The following is a 17152-nucleotide window of genomic DNA, read 5'->3' on the forward strand; positions in this document are numbered from 1 at the left end:
GTTAAAGAGCACAGTGAAAAAAAATGGGATTAAAATTAAATATAAAGAAAAGCAAACTAATGACAACAGGTACAACAACCTGCCTTAGAACTGACAATTAAGATAGATCGTCATGGAGAAAATCTATGTGGTTGCTAGGAAGTTGAAAACGACTCAACAGCACATAATCAATCTATCTATCAATCAATCAATGTATATTAATGTCTTCACACATCTTATTAAGTCATGGTTTGTTTAATCAGAGTTTAGTCATTAAATCCAACTTCTGGATTCACAAAGCATAATAAACCAGAAACCATGGCCTTCAGACCACAACAGCTCTGGTCACCCATTGAAACAAACCACGTCATGAATTAATTCATGTCCTGTGAATCTGGCCAGACATAATTCCTTATTGAAGGAAGTTGGTGGTCTTTATAAATATTTGGGCTGCAATCTTGGAAAAGTACTCTGTAAGCTTTCCCTTTCACTCCCAGGATACAGGGGCTTATTAGTGATTTTCAGGTTGTGTCTTACTCATCTTAAGGCAGTGAAGAAGTGGGGCTGGGGTGTCGAAAGGCAAGTCCCCCTCTCCTCCCCCCACCCCCACCCCTGATCAAAACAAAGTCTCAAAGCAGCAGGCCAAAGCTGCCAGTTGGTTCAACTTCCTGTCTCCTGGGGACAGCTCAGTCCAAGTTAAGTGATTTAATTTTCTAGAAGTGTTAAGTTCCCTTTCTTTTTCTTTAGATTTTTGTTTTGTCCCCCCCCCCCCACCTCCACCTTAGGCTTAAAGAAAATGTGGGTGTTTCTCCAACCTCCCTCCTCCTTCTTGGTTTAATTCTCCAAGAATGCAGAAGGATGTGTTACCCCAAGGCGCCTAACTTTAATGACAAGGTTTAAAAAAAAAAAAGAAAAAGCTGTGAAGGTCTTGTCCTGAGAGGGGGGGTGGGGGAACAGCCCTTCTAGGGTGCTAATTAGCTCTGGAGTTAAGCTTCTGACAAATCCAGTTGAAATCAATGCAAGATGGGAAACACACACACATCCAGGAATGCAGGTAGAAGAATGGAATGGAGGTGAATGAATGGTTTTTCGGATTATACCACCTCTCCCCTGCTCTCCAGCAGATAGGTAGTGGGACAGAAAGAACCCTTAATCAGAGACCATAGAAAATTGTATTGTGGCCTGGCTTTTTAGAATCTCTGCCTGGGTTTTCACTATCAGCAGGACTATCCTCTCCTTAAGGAACAGAAGGAAGAAAGAATCAGTCAGAAGGACAGACAGAGGAGCAAACACCATGCTGGGGTATTGAGGGCATCTTGGTGGGGAACTGGATTAGAACAGGTCCCTCAGCACACCTAACCTCAGCCAGAATAAAACAGCTGACTCTGTGAAGAGGCAAGAAGCGACATTTAACAGAGGCCACGCAGGAGATTGATAGGAACATTACAACTGCATTTCTAGCTATTATTTTCCTCGACACCCTCAATTTTGGGGAACCTCCATGGAAGACACCTTTAGAGATCCCCTAAACTGAAAGAGGTGGGATATAAAAGGAGAGCCTTAAGAAGAAAAGAACGAACAACCATGGATCTGTTCTTCTTGGAACAGCTGTGTAAAGTTGAAACAGCTGCACAGTGTGGATGATGGGGCACTGTTGGTTGGTGGTTTCTGGCAAAAGTCTGTTCTTACCACTTTCTGGTGCTTAAAAATGTTATCATGGCATCAGCTTTCATGGACTAGATGTACTCTATGAGAAATGTGCTGGATTGGACTGACATCTGATTGGCTAAATGCTCTAGTGAAAGGGTACTGTAACTGGGATAATCTTTAAAAGGATGTAAGAATCCGTTGTCAATGAGTGGGTCAACATTTCTTGACATTATTTCTTGAGGTTATCAGAAACTGATGTTCATGCTTCTCTTAGTTCAGTGCTGGCTGGGGAATTCTGGGAATTGAAGTCCACACATCTTAAAGGTGCCAAGTTTGAAAAACACTGTCTTAGCTGATAGTTGCAGAAGGACGGGCAAGGCCACACTGCACTCCCTTTGGGAGAAGCGATTGAGGACAGGAGGAACCCCATTTTCTGCTAGCCGGTTAGCTAACATTGCAAGAAGTAACACCTTTGAACGCCAGTTTGTGAGAAATGCTTAAATAATTAACTAATTGTTAGGGAGGTGAGGTGACATAACATTTGAATACTTTCAAGAAACGTCTTTTACAAGTAAGGCTATTGTGACTTATAAACACATTGGCTGGATGGAATTTAAAAATTATATTAAGACTCCTTCTTCTCCAATCTTCCATTTTACATTTCAAAATCTAGAAGAGGTAAAGTGGGGCACTGAAATGGTTCTGCTACGTTTAATGTTTTACTTAACTTGAACCTTTTGTTTTCAATTCACCGTTAACATCAATATAAAAGGCCCACAGTGAAGATTTTTGTTTTGTCTGGTGACGTTAATCCTTGCAAAATGCTTATTTTTAGAAGGCTGGAGAGTCAGCCAAACATGCTACAACCTACAATCTGTCTTCCTTTTTGATGGGTAAAAAACGAATGTCCGTTATTTCATGTTTATTGTTAATCTTAAAAACCCCTTAGCAGTCAAGTGCATTCTAAACACAGCCATATGAATCATACCCACACTAGCTAAATCATTTAAACTGAACTGTTCATGCTACATAGTGACTCTAGGGTAGGATTTTATTGTTCAGTATAAACAGGGAGAATGCAAGACTGGAATTCTCAATAAAATTATTAGGGAGCAAACAGAATCTGGCACAATGGAATTAATTGGAGATTAGTTAGAGATACCTAACTGGGAAATGTAAGGCGTAAGGCATACTGAATACTAGAGGGATTGCATAAATAAAGTGAACTGGGTTTGATAGCTCAATGGCAGTTAGTCTAATCATATTTGACTACTCAGAAGGACACCCCCCTTCTTTATCTGCACTGTGACGCAAAAGCAGAAATATGTAGCTCTGCTGAACACTGTTTGCAAAATGTTCTGCTAATCATCTGTTCAGAGGTCTAGCAAGGGAGATCTGTCCCTTACAAAGCAGCCTGAACAATGGAAAAGACAGAATGAAGATGGTTATTCCTGCACGGAACTTTAGCATACAGATTGCAAACCGCAGTGGTTTGATTTGCCTGTCACACTGAGTCGAAACTTTAGCTCTTCAAAGTAGGCCAATCCAGGAAACAGACTCCTTAAGAATAACTGGAACTCTACTCTGTCAATATAGGCTACAGCAGTGTTTCTCAACCTTAGCGACTTTAAGATGTGTGGACTTCAACTCCCAGAATTGGCTGGGGAATTCTGGGAGTTGAAGTCCACACACCTTAAAGTTGCTGAGGTTGAGAAACATTGCTATAGTAATAGAATCTTCAAAGCCTGGTTATGTTTTCCTTTTAAGGTGGAACCAGTCTGAGTTGTTTTCTAATGACTTCTTGCTACCCCAGGGCTGAAAACATGTTTTTGTAACTGCCTATGCATGGCTCCTCCAAGGTCATCTCTGTGGCTCTGCAGCCCCACAAAATGCAATGGCTGCGTGGGCACACCTACCTCACAGGGTTGTTGTTGTGGGGAAAATAGGTAGCAGGAGTATTAGGTATGTTCACCTCCTTGAGTTGACCAAAATAAATATAGAAGGTGGGATAAAAACCTAATAATAATGAGTGTGACTGAGCAGTTGAAGGGCGGTAGAGCTTCAGTCCCAATGCAGGATTAAAATTAAAGCATCCTCGTCTCCTGTCTGGACACACTGAGGGCATTTCCATCTCCACAGGGAAAAAAACCACAATTATTTCTCTAGAATAAAGGAAAGAGTTTCTCAGCGTCATGTACCGAAAGCATAATAGAAGAGCATAAACTTATGAAAAGTGGGTTTTTTTTTTAAGTATTTAACATGAAAAAGATGTCATTGCATATTAGATTTACCCTCTGTATGGGTGCAAAGAGGAGAACCAGCTATGTAAAAACACATTTTAAAATTTCTTCCTCCCCTAGGGAGAGATTTTTAGTTACCAAATGTGTGGCTTTATTAATTTATGATATTGGGCTATTTTTAATTTTAGAACTTGTCATGCATTTCATCCCTGTGGTCTCCAGAGGCATCAGAAGTAAAACTCAGAAGTAAAATGGAACCTCTGACACAGCATTCCATAATGCTGATGGTAAATATATTTTAACTCAGCTTTATAGATGTCATACAATAAACTTACAGGAGCATGTCAGTATTCAGGGGTTGACTAGCCGACTTTTACTGATACATTTATTATTACTTTATTTGCAACATTTATACATTTCGCCCATGAGAAAGCAATGGGAGTAGATAACCAAGTTTTCTGCCATCCTAGTCTGATCCACCACACTGATCAGATTAGTGTCAGTTACCTGCTGCATTGTGTTGATTACCTGCTGCATTGTGTTGTTGTGTCTTACGCTTATCCAGGTTTGGATCTTGGTGCCTTCACCACTAGTTTCAGGGCACAGTACAAGGTTCTGATTTTAATATATTTCAGCTCAGCTACCTCCTAAAATCATACCATTAGAAAAAGTGAGACAATAACCTCGATTGACATGGTACCATAATATTTTAGAAGAGTGTTTCATGCACCGTCTATAGTAGCCTGATGCGTTTAGGGATGGTGGGGTAGTCACTGTGTAAAAGTGGTGTTAAAAGAAGATTGAACTGTCAGGCTGGTAGGCTTTTATAGACGGAGTGAGCCCAAGGCAGCCTTTCCCCCCCCCCCTTCATGGAACAAAATGTTTGGGCCCAGCATTACCTTAATTATCTTACCACCCTGATCAACTCAAGGGGACCCTGTCTTAGAACCCTGTTTGCTGGAAAGCAAAGCGAGAGTTTTCATAGCTAAGTTCATAAAACACATCACCTAGTTACAGAATTAACCCATTTTCTTCCCGCTCACATAGTACTATAAACTAAATAAATGAGCTGGTCTTTACACCATTCTAAGCCACAGGGGGAAAAAATAGCCAAATGTAACACTAAATTAGTGGTTTACAAATGCAGCTTCTCAGTCTTTAACTGATGGGGTTAAATGTGTTGTGCGAACACAGCCTCTATGTTGTTTATGCCTCCTCATCTCTTCCTACTGTTATGAAACCTCCTTAAATAATATTACAAATAACTATTAGAAACATCTAATAAGAATAGAATAGAATAGAATAGAATAGAATAGAATAGAATAGAATAGAATAGAATAGAAATTAGAAATATTTCCACCCGTTTGGGGGGAGATATTTAAAGTTATGCCAGTTAAGAGCCTTCTTCCACATTTCAGATATGTTGAATATGAAAAACCAGGAATCGTAGCCACTGTAGTAACCACTGGGTGTAGATCAACCACACCCAGAGACTTTCCCAAAATTCCAAAAAAGTCACATTCATGAGATGGGCGGCTATATAAATTTAACTGACTGAATGAATGAATGAATAAAATTTCACTTATCAAGTTACTAGACCTTCTTGAGCCAAAATAACCCCAATAGCCCATCCTCCTTTTCTTAAAGGTAATGTCCATGTTCAAACTGGGGGGGAGAGGATTTCTTCCTAGGCTTCCTTACTACATCCCCTCCTTAGCAAGCAGGTATTTCCTTGTTCCAAAAGCTTGTGTTGTCCCAGCGGGCCGAAACTAGACCGGGTTTGAGACTGAAAACGAGCTCCGCTTCGCCCAACCCCTGCAAACCCCCCTCCCGCTTCCGCTCTATTTGGTATATTCCCATCCAAACCAAACTAGAGGAGAAAGCGGGGGGGGGTGAGCAAGGCAGGAGGGAGAGGGTTGGAAGGGAAAGCGCCGGTTGGCTGAGCGCAGTTGGGGGCGGGGCCAAGGCGCAGGCCGGTTTGAAGGGGGCCGGAGGAAGGAGGGAGGAGAAAGGGGAGAGGAGGTGGTTGGGGCGCGCGCGGGAGCGTGGCCGTGCACGCGAGCGATGGGCGGGGCTTCCTCTGCTGCAGGCGCCTCTGGCCGAGCCGGGCGCGCAGGCTCGGTGGCTCGCGCGTTCTCTCTGGTGGCGCCTCAGCCCGTCCGCCGTCAGCGCGTGAGGGAGCTTCGCCGGGAGCGGCGGCGGCGGCGGCAACGGGACGGGGACCGGGCTGCTGGGTCGGCCGGTCAGTGTTGGATGGAGGGTCCCGTCCGCCTCGCCGGTTCTCTCTGGAATGTCCTGGGGAGCGGCTGTCGAGGGGGAGCGGGGGCTCTCTGGGCGCGGGCAGCGCCGCTGCGGCTGAGAGGTGAGGGGGGACCCTGCTGGCTTGGCAGGCGGCGGGGATGGCGGGGATGGCCGGAGGGGAAGGGGCGGAGGGAGGGGGGGCCGCGCTGGGCTCGCGCGAACGCGTGCAAGTGCTTGTCGGAACCCGGGTGTAGGTCAGGTCGGGAGGTCGAAGCGTTGGGAGCGGGGGAGGGGATGCTGTCGGGGACCCCGTTGGTTGTGAGACTTTGTTTTGATTCTTCGGCCAGACGGCTCGTGCGATGGCTGGTGGCTTCGCCCTGGTGGGGTTACCTGCCTCTGCCTGGGGGGGCGGGGTGAGGAGGGGGCGCGCGCGCGCGTGCAAACCCCGACCTTAAAGGACTTGCTCGAGGTGGCTCGGTGGACTCAGCGCACGGCGTGCACGTGCAAACCCAGACCTTAACGGACTTGCAGGCTGGCAATCAGCATCAGCTTTCACAGGCTGGCATGCTGTCTTTCATCACCGTTTCCAGAAAGGCTGGTGACATTAGTCTGGGTTTTTTGGGGAGGGTGGTAGGAAGATTAAAGAGCACCAAGGCACCTTGAAGATAGGTCTATTACCGCCACAGCCTTTAACTCTCCATCTTTGGGGTATCAGAAACTTCCCTTGCTCTTGCTGGCAAGATTCCTGTGCTCATCTCTCTTTTGGATCATAATTGAGAATCAAGGAAAAGGGGGCTTTTGTCTGTGGGGCTGTTTATAAAGCCCCATAGGCTTTCTTAAGCATCGCAGCTTCCAGAGAGTGAGCTGGATTTGTACTGCAGCAAAATTAACAGGAGCTCTTGGGACATCTTAAAGACGAACAGGTATATTGTAGTGAAATTTTTCTGGGTTATAGTGCCCTTCATTTAATGCACGGAGTTTTATCCTGAGAGACCAGTCGGTATACAGCCATGGTTGGGGGTTAATCATAGGGAAGATCAAAAGAAAATGAAATGCAAGAGGTGCCAGCAGTGATAATTCTCTATAGGTAATGGCCATTCAGATGTGTATATAAGTACCCATGGAGAACTAAATGGAGTGGGAAGTGCCTTCTTTTCATTCTTTAAGTCCTAGGACATTGAAAGGAAGGAGCTAAGTGGTGTTTTTGTGGTGCCAAAACATCTGCTCCCTCAAAGGTTAACTCTCTGGGGTAGCAGAAGAAGAGTTATCTGTTTGTTTTTCAGCACATACTCTTCTCCATGGAATTCTGCAGTGCAAAGTGCACATGCAAAATAACACTGCAGTTTGTCAGGAGTTGCTGTTACTTCCTCCTTCCTATACATAATCAGGCAGAATGTATGGAAGGGAGTTGACCCTGCTTTACTGTTTCTTAACCCATGTGTAGCTTTTGTGTTCTTGACAGAATCTGAAATGAGTTAATTACTCTGTATGTATATCCTCTTGTATTTATTTCCCACAATAAGTTGACCTATGCAAGCCATTGGTTTTTGTGTTTTGTGTCCCTGTGAATAGTCTGTCATGGTACTTTTGATGTCAAAATACGTTTTTCCTACTTTATCTTAACAATCATTCTTAGTTCTTCATGCATCATATGGAAAATGCTTGAAGTTATTTCTTAAACCTAGAGATTACTTTAGCATTAACAATGTTACTCCAGAAGCTTGTGAGAGATAGAATAACCCTGTGTGAGCTGGAATTTGTTTCTGTTTACTGTGGAGGATACTAAAGAAGCAGATAATTGGATCCTATGTAGCCACCATGCCTGCAGTCCTTCTGATACTGACTTGATCAGAAACTTGCTTTTGATAGAGCCAAAGGCAGTGTCTGGCACTTCAATGGGAAACATGATTGAGAGGTTCAGTTGTCAACTTCAAACTATCAACTTTTGGCAGAGTTCTTTCTGAATGTGAAATTGTAAGCTGCATCTTGTTTTTCTTAAGGAGTATTTATAGCAGCAACATGTTGGGAGGTTTTTATTTGGGCTAAGATGAAACATCACATTTTTTCTGGAAGCTTTAACTTAACTGTTTTTATGTGCTGCTCAACTAGAGAGCATTCTTAGTAGGAGCAGATTGCATTGCTGCTATCTGTTATACACATGTTAAAATTGCATAGTGTCCAAAAAAGTTGTGCGCAAAGAAAAACAAATCTAAAAAGGAAATTTTAGTGTCTTTGTACCCAGTAAATCATCAATATAATTCATTTTGATTTGTGGGTTTACATAAGAACATTCCTTGAGTTAAGTGCTTTCAGCATATTAATTAATCAAAAATACAGAAGATTGAGACATTGGGGAGGGAGGTCAGTTCTCATTAATAGGAATGAAATCTGATTACAGCCTTACTCTTTTCTTGACACTTCTATAGCTTTTAACAAATATTTTAGCTGTGAGTTAAATTTTATTTTTGGCTGATTTTTTAAAATAGTAATCCAAATGCACTTGTACAGAGTCAAAAATTCCTCTTCCCCCAAAGCAATGAAGAATTGGATCTTGTTGTTCTAGTTTGTAGTTTTTTTCTCACACTGGCCATGGTTGCAGGTGGTTTGACTTTGAAATGAATTAAGTTAATTTTGTTTAGACAGCATCCTTTGACGAGTTTAGTACTACAGTACTGACTAAGTCTTGTATACAGTGGAATAAAACAGCTGTACTACTTTTGTAAAAGTTAAGGGAACTCAGTACTGAATTCCTGGTGGGAAGCTTATAATCATACATTTTTCCATGGCGTATAAAATTCATACAGAGCTATTTTTGCATCTAAGAGAATTTATTTCTCTTAGTTTTAATATGCATATGCTAGGTGCTGTACCTTAGTTTATGATTGTGTATAAATGAAAATTGTACTTCAATAACTGAACATTCTTTAGGAGTAATTTGAGTGTGTTTTAAGCCAGTTTTTTAAAATATAAAAATATTGGGAAATATTCCATTTATTGATTACGTCTTGGGAATTTAAAAGTTCAAGGTATAAATATGCAGCATTTCATATGAGCTCTATTATTAGGGGATTTTATTTTAAAAGAGAATTAAACTGGAAGAAAAAACAATCACTGCTGGTTTGTGTTAATGCACAAAGGGCTAACCATGACTAACTATCTTGCTGTTAAAATGAAACCAAGCAGTATGGTATAATAGGAAACATTCTATACAGAATTTATAGCATTTTGCATGATTCTTGTTCAGTTATCCTTCAGTTTTTCAAGCTTAAAGCATACAGTATCACTATCATTCACAATCTGATAATAGGACTGAGGTGATATTAATGTGGCTCTTTTAAAATCAAACTAATTATATTTGTCTGAAAGAGCCACATTAGTGTGATTCTAGCTCCCTGGTGTTTTTTTGGAGCCCTGGAGACAACCTAGTGAATAGGGTTGAAAATTCATTCTGTATTTGATTAAATGGAACAGACTCGCTGCTTCTTACCCCAGCGGGAGCTATGAGATCTCTTGATCCCCGAAGCGGCTCATAGACCCTGGGAATTCCATTAGCAAGCACCTGAAGAATTTCTGCCCTGCAGTGCCTTTTTTTTTTTTGTAAGGGAGCAGGGGGAGTTGGTGAGGGAAGTAGAACAAGAAGTCTATCACTCTTGATGATAAGTGGGGGAGGCTGAACTGAACTAGAAGAATCCAAGTGTTGGCAGATCTAAAATCAAGGCATGACTTAACAGCCCAACCCCAAAGAATACTAAGTCAGACACTAACGTTTAAAGTCAATCTGTGCTGTACTTGGGGCACTAAAATTAGCTCATCCACACTTACTTTTGAAATCATCTGATTCCTTGTTTCTCAGTCTGAAGAGGCAGACTAGTGGGGAAGGTGTATCAATACAAGCAGTTGTATTTGTGAAGTGGGTGAGTTATTTTGTTTTAAAGAGATGTGATAAGCAGTGGCATATGCTTTTTGTTGCCTATGTATATAAATATGATGAAGGTGATTAAAATGTGTTTTAAAAATATAACTTTCCTACTCTTAAAATAGTAATCTAATAGTTAAGATATAAATTTGTGAAGGCCTTGCAGAGCACTATTTTCATTACATGGATTTCTTTAAAGTCTTTTTGTGCTGAATTCTTGGTAACTAATTGATTTCTCTTTCAGGATAATACAGGGTTTTCTGGTATTTAATCAGTTTCAAGTATTGTTTGTTATCTTATTTCTAGAATGTGATAAAATATGTGTAGTAGATAATTGAATCCTATATGTAAAAACAAGTTCTCTCAGGAAAAACATACTTATTTCTATTGAGATCAGTGGTGCTTATTACCAGGTAATAATTCTGTACAAATGGGTGATTCAGAACAAATTAGTGATTTGTACTGAAAGTCTGTTTTATGTGTAAGTATTTGGTTTAGTTAAGCCACTTTAGATAGGCTTCCTGTTTAAACATTTGACCCATTTATGCTTCATTTTTATTAATGATATAGAGCCAGGGGGCTGTTAGCAATACACCTTATCCATTCATAATTGCAAAAAATATATCAAATATTAGCCCTCTGTTTTGTGAATATTTTAATGATCAAAATCGTTTCTAGTGTGTACACCCACTCTCTTTGACACAGTCACTCACAATCCCGGCTTCTTTACCTGCCCCAATATTTTGACATTTCTTTTGACTCAAAGATTTAGGAAGCTTATTCTTTAATAGCCTGCTTGTAGGGCATGTTGCTTTTGAGCTTATATAAACAAAACCTGCAGTTGACACATTGGAGCTCATATAAAACAATAACATTAGAGGGAATTCATTGTTTCAGTGGCTTTGCAACATTCAGTATTGGTAGATAGGTTAAATATGCAAAGTTGTGAACTGGAGTTACAAATTTATCTAAAACTATTTCCAGTTTATCTTTTGAAATGCTAACACAATCATATAATTGAATGCCCTCTACACACAAAGTGCAATGTAAAATTTGAAAAGTGGTTAATTATCAGCATAATAAAAGCATAAGTCATTAGGATATGTTTAAGTGTATTGAATGGCACTAGACCTAATCTTGTATTTTTATTTTTACACCACTAAACACCTGCTGTAGTTTTCAACATCATTTGAAAAATAGTTGTTGTAGTCAGTTTGCAAGATTGCTGTATAGTTTTCCTCCTTTTTGCAGCAGTTGAATGAATTTATATTTCTAATAAGATATTTATTCTGAAAACCTTGCAGATCATTTTCTGCTTACCTGAAAATGTTCATCTGTTTAAATTTAATTCTGGTAGACCAATTTATTTTGTTCTCATACCAATTTGTAAATGTTTACAATTCTGTTCAGTTCTACAAAACTATTCTGTGCTCCCTCTTCTGGTCAGCTCCAGAACAGTTTGCAAATACCCTGTATGTTTTCATAGCATGCCATATACAATTTTGTTACCTAAAGCTTTAAAACAATTACACTAATTTTTGTCTGCAGTTTATATGAACAAGCATTGCACATGACAAAATTCTGTTAATCAGCAAGAGTTCTTTCTCTGTTATTCCCAATGCAAGTTTGGATTTCAAACTTTGCCCAGTTTCTAGCATCAAACAATCAAGTCTGTTCTTTTAATTTTGTGTGTAAATTATCCAAATTTTGTTTGAGATTTATTCAGTACTTCTATTGCCATCTTCCTCTTTCTGATTCTCCAGCTGATTCTCTTTTAAGTTCACAAGGTAAATATCATAGTGCATTGAAAGCATTGGTCATTTTGTGGTGGACAGAATACTTAAACATAGTGAAAAAGTTTTCTGTTCTTGTGATTCCAATGTTTGTGAAGTTTCAGAAGAAATAATTACAGTTCATTCTTGCAAGTGTACACCACTTGGTGGTAATCTGCATTTGCCCATTAAACCTGAGCAATTTATTCCATCCTGTAGGATTGTTTAGTTTCTGCTATAAATGATTGCAAAATAGCCCAGTATCCCAAGCGTTTGCTTTTCAAGGAGATATTCTCATCAAGGGTTTATGAGTACTGAATCAAATACTTGAATAATGCTTATAAGTCATGAAATGAAACTGGTGTTACATTTGGAATTAGTTTTGATAAACCAAGGCTTTTTCAAAAGCAAAGTAACAAGACACTCACTTCCCTTTCGAATATGCAGCCCATTGTTAATATTGAGAAGTGTTTCTCAACCTTGGCAACTTTAAGCCAACCAGGGGATTCTGGGAGTTGAAGTCCACACATCTGGCTGGGGAATTCTAGGAGCTGAAGTCCACACATCTTAAAGTTGCCAAGGTTGAGAAACACTGATATAGAAGATGGATATTTATTTGGAAACTTATGTATATTTCTATACCTCATTATCTCTTACCTACTACTGTATGTTGTATATACTGACAATTAATAGGAACTATCACTAAGATTAATATTTGGTTATGTATTATGTGGTCACTTTCCTTTTTTCTTTTATTACTCATTTGCTTCATAAATAGGAATTTAATATGGTGGAAGACTGGTATGAAAGAGAACACAACCAGCATGTCAGAGTGGTATAAACTAACTAGTTGTGAATGAGAAACAGTGTGACAGACATGAAGGGAAAGTACCAGACAAAGCATTGTGTGCTTGCCTCTAGTGTCTCAGAGTGCACTAATTTAATGCACTGTATTTTTTAGAAAGAGAAAAATATTGGTATGCTTCAGTGAGGCACTGTGCATCATGGAGGCACAAAAGGCTCTTTGGCTAATGGAAGTGCTGGAAGAGGCCATTGCTGTGATACAAAACAAAGCTGGAACTTCATTTTCTGGAAGTAGAGGGGAGATGGGTTGATTCATGAGGCAGCTTTTTGTAGGGATACATCTCTTGTAAGGGAAGCCCTTTTTCAAAATGTAGCAGAACCCTAACAGTTGGAATCCAGTTATGAAAAATCTCTAGTATTGCCACTTCTGACTGAAAACTTGAATTGTGAGGGTATGTCAGAAACCATTGCAGTGAATTAATAAATTAAGGCTGCATATCATGCAGCCCTGAAATGTTTTCAAAGCCACAAATACGCTGGGTCATGTTGTTTTTAAATAAAAATACAGTCATGTATTTTGAATGGTCATGCTTTGTGGCTTGAAAAACAAAGGGTAGCATATTGGAGAAGTTCATTTTAGGGAAATATTGGGGAATAATGTTTTAAGAATATCCTTTCAATCGTTTAATGTATTTGCTGGTGGAACAGGACTTACCTATCATTAGGGGATTTTTAGCATTACACCATATAGTCATAAAATAGTTGTTGCCCTTAGTACAAAGAACCCTTTTCAATTAGACTTATTAATCTCTGATTTTATTGCAATTTCTTAGTTTGATGGTGAGCTGGCCAAAGTAATTGAGAGTCGGGTACCATACAAATTCAATAAATTATTATTACTTTATTGTTAAAGTCTGATTTCCCTATGAAACTGTTTTACCTGGTATGCTCTATTGGTTTTGATAGTTTCATCTTCAGACTAGAAACAATGCCAGCAGATTAAATTACAATTAAATAAATAGTCTTGTACTTACTATATATTTGAAAGGAAAACTAGATTTTCCACCAAATAATTTATCTCTACAATTGGAAGGTTGCCTTCAGTTTACTGAGAATAGTGTAATGAGATTTTTCTGTTTAGTTTTTTGGTGGGCAAAAAGGGTGGCATCTTAATTTCAGAGTTATCTCCTTTTGAGTAAGTATGTGCCAAAAAAGAAAACAATTTGATGGGAACTTGAGTGAGTTACAAACAAAATATAAACTAAAACCTAGCAATTATGTATGTGTTATGCTTCAGTCAAATTTAAATCATCTGTATCACTTTGACATATGTGGAGTTTAAGTTTGAGTTACCTTATTCATAGTGCCTGCATTTTCCCTATGGCCGTAGATTCATTGGTTTCTAATTACTGGTGATGTAAGTTATTAGTAGATGAGTGGGTAACGATAAATTCTTGTGGCAGGTGTCTATTTATATATTCCTTTAGGGATCACAAATAGCATAGATGTCTCAAGTTACAACAGAAATTGATAAGCTGCCTGGTTTTAGAGTTGCCATGGTTCCTTGACAGTGTCAGTGAAAATATAGTTGCAAGTTAGTCTTTTAGAGAAAAACTCAAGATACAGTTATAAAAATGCCTGATGGATGGATGGAAATAGCTAAACATTACAATATTTTGGTAGGAAAGAATAGTGTGTTATTTTGTCAGCAAGTATGTGAATGATCCAAAAATAACTAGATAATTAATGGTGCTTATTTTAAAATAATATTAAAGGGAGTAGAGTTCATATTGGATTTTCATCCTGGTTTTATTGCATACATTGAGTATCTTCCTGCTTTTTGAGAGGCATGTTACTCTAATTACAGAGTAATTAGAGTAACATGCAAATGGAAGTAGGAAGTCATGAATTTAGAGTTCTTCACAGTCACGAACTGCCTGCATTTTCATGGACCCTTCTGACTTGGTATACCCTATTTGTGGTTCCTGCTACAAGCAGAGTTATGTGAGTTAATAGAATGGATTTAACATAGACTAGCATACAAAGAATCATGAAGCTAGTGAAAGAATGATAGCTTTACAATCTCTTTGATCATTATCTGAATTTCACCTTTCATGTAGAACTATAGGTGTAAACAGTGAGGTCTAAAGTATTTTTTTAGGGAGAAAAGGATGGCTAAACTTTAGTTGTCATTCATATAAGTAAAAATAATTGAATATATATAGCTCCTAAATTAAGTATTGTGTCTTATTTTAATATAATTATGAAATATAATTACTATGTTCTTTTTATTCTGTGTGCTTCTTTTCTTGCCACAAATAAATATCTGTGGGGCTAGAATGGATCTAAAAATATGTGTTCCAGTTTCTTGCATGCTACCTAAAGTATATACATTCTTCTTAGAACCAGTGAAAATTATATTAACAGGACCATGCAATATAAAGGTTGGGAGGGACCTTGGAAATCAACTAGACTACTCTCCTGCTCACATCAAGAATCCACTATTATATCATCCTCAATGAATGACCATCCAGCTTTTGTTTAAACACCTCCTGTTCCATTACTGAGCAGCTCTTATCATAAGGAGATTTTTCCTGATGAACAGCCAAAGTCTATTTTCTTGTAATTTAAACCCATTGTTTCTTGTCCTATCTTCTGGTAGAACTCTAAACAATTGTACCCCCTTTTCTACATTATAGTTCTTTTGATATGAAGATATAATGTCTGTCTCAGTCTTCTCCAAGCAGTCCATACCAAATGCTCCTAACTGGTTCCTTGGAGGGTTTTCCTTTCATAGCTCTAATCAGTCCTTGTGCTCTAACTTGTGGATTTCTACCCATGGGATCCAGCTTGTAGAGCTGCCATAGTAGGTACTGTCACCCATTCAGTGCCATTTAACCAGTTGGATTCGATATTCCTTTCTAAAACATACTGTCTTGTTCTTTTTCTAAAATTGAAGGTCTGTAATTCAAATAGTTATCCTTTCATATTGTAAATATGTATGTATGTATTAATGCAGTTCTGAAGCAGGAAAAGTGCTTCATACCTGGTGTGGGTGGACTCTCTGTATCTGCCAAGCGTTCCTTAAAGAAGCTGCTTTTTTTTCTGTGTTTGCACAGTAGTCACACAGTTGCAGGCATACTGTATATGCATTTGAGTTAAAAGGGTGGGATGGAGGTGGGGGTGACATTCAGAAAATCTCTAGTATCTCTGATATAAACGGGTCTGCAGAATGAATAGCTTCAAAATGAATCAGGATATATAATGGTGATACCTTTCAAATGCAGATCATTCTGAAATTATGGACACATCTGAAATAGAAAAAATCCTTTTATGCGTTTGTAATGTTGCAATGACTTATGTTTCCCACTTCAGAATGGCAGGAAACCATGCCACTGAGGAGGCTCTGAGGTAGAGAAGTCACCAGCCTTTTGAACTATTGAACACATTTGGCATTTAGGAACATGTTGTAGGCACTCTTGGAAAATGGCTGCTAGGGAATTAGCCCATCTACCAATAGCTACATGGAAGATGCAACTAATTTTTAAACCTGAACTGCCACCCCTCTTCTGAAGGTCCCACTGCACTACATATTCTTGTCTTTTTGTGGGGAGTGGGAGGAGGGGCATACTTCCAAACAAAGGACTGGTCTGCAGTCATCTGTTGTTTGTATTTTTTTTTTTTAAAGATTTGTGGCTTAATTGAGGCCCTGAAGCATTCTTGGAAATAAAAATAACTTTAGAGTGTATGAAGCCAGCTTCCCATTTTTGAAAAAAAGTTTTGTTTGTTTTAATGTAAAAAGTAGAGGGGGGAACCTGTGGACACCAAGGGAGATGTTGGCAAGCTCTAGATCTGGGAGCTGTTAAAAGGAGTTTTGGGCTGCAGGTTACCCACTTTTGCATTTCCTGCTTTAATCATTGCATAGTTCGTAAATGTAGAATTTAAGGGTCTCTGTAGGAAACTGGTACTTGTATTTGTTTTACAAAGAAATAGTGATAGTTGATCAATAAGATCCAGTCCATATAACATGCTACCTTAGCTTTAAATCTGTTCTCTCAAGAAAATGTCATGATTAGAACAGTCTAAACAACTTTTATAGAACACATCTCTGATCCAAAATGTCAAAAACCAGTGCTTAGTTCAAACAAACTATGTACAATTCATGAACCAGTATAAATTGCAGCACTTTTTTTTCTTGATAATCACGTATCCTCCTTAAGAGGCCTCAGATTTGTTTATGACAAATACAGTAATACCAAAAGAGATTGATAAGAAAAGTTAAGATTACAGATTTAGTTTTAAAGTAACATTCAGCCACCATCACAATGAAGTGAGCATAGTAGCTGATTGTAGCAGCCAAGACATTAGAAATAATTGTTTTTATGATATCTTTATACCACTAGTAAGGTATTTACATTGTAGGTCGAATAACCCATGCAGCTATCTAGATTTCTTAGCCACAGTGAATAGTAGTAGGAGCCAAGCAGCATAGACTAGAAGAAAGCCTTTTTACAAGTATACAAGAATTATTTATTTTGTGGTTTACTGTG

At 38.9% G+C, this 17152-nt stretch overlaps 1 protein-coding gene across 1 annotated transcript in view; it reads left to right on the top strand.

Moving 5' to 3' along the window:
- Positions 1-6067: 6067 nt before the first annotated feature.
- CDON (cell adhesion associated, oncogene regulated) overlaps positions 6068-17152 on the top strand; it is a 43088-nt gene continuing 32003 nt past the window's right edge. The window contains exon 1 of the mRNA XM_063311442.1: positions 6068-6231. The gene's annotated coding sequence lies outside the window, so the exon portion shown is untranslated. The remainder of the gene's footprint in view (positions 6232-17152) is intronic.

The sequence above is a fragment of the Candoia aspera genome, chromosome 9 (genome assembly GCF_035149785.1).
Source record: "Candoia aspera isolate rCanAsp1 chromosome 9, rCanAsp1.hap2, whole genome shotgun sequence".
In the NCBI taxonomy this organism is placed as follows: Eukaryota; Metazoa; Chordata; class Lepidosauria; order Squamata; family Boidae; genus Candoia; species Candoia aspera.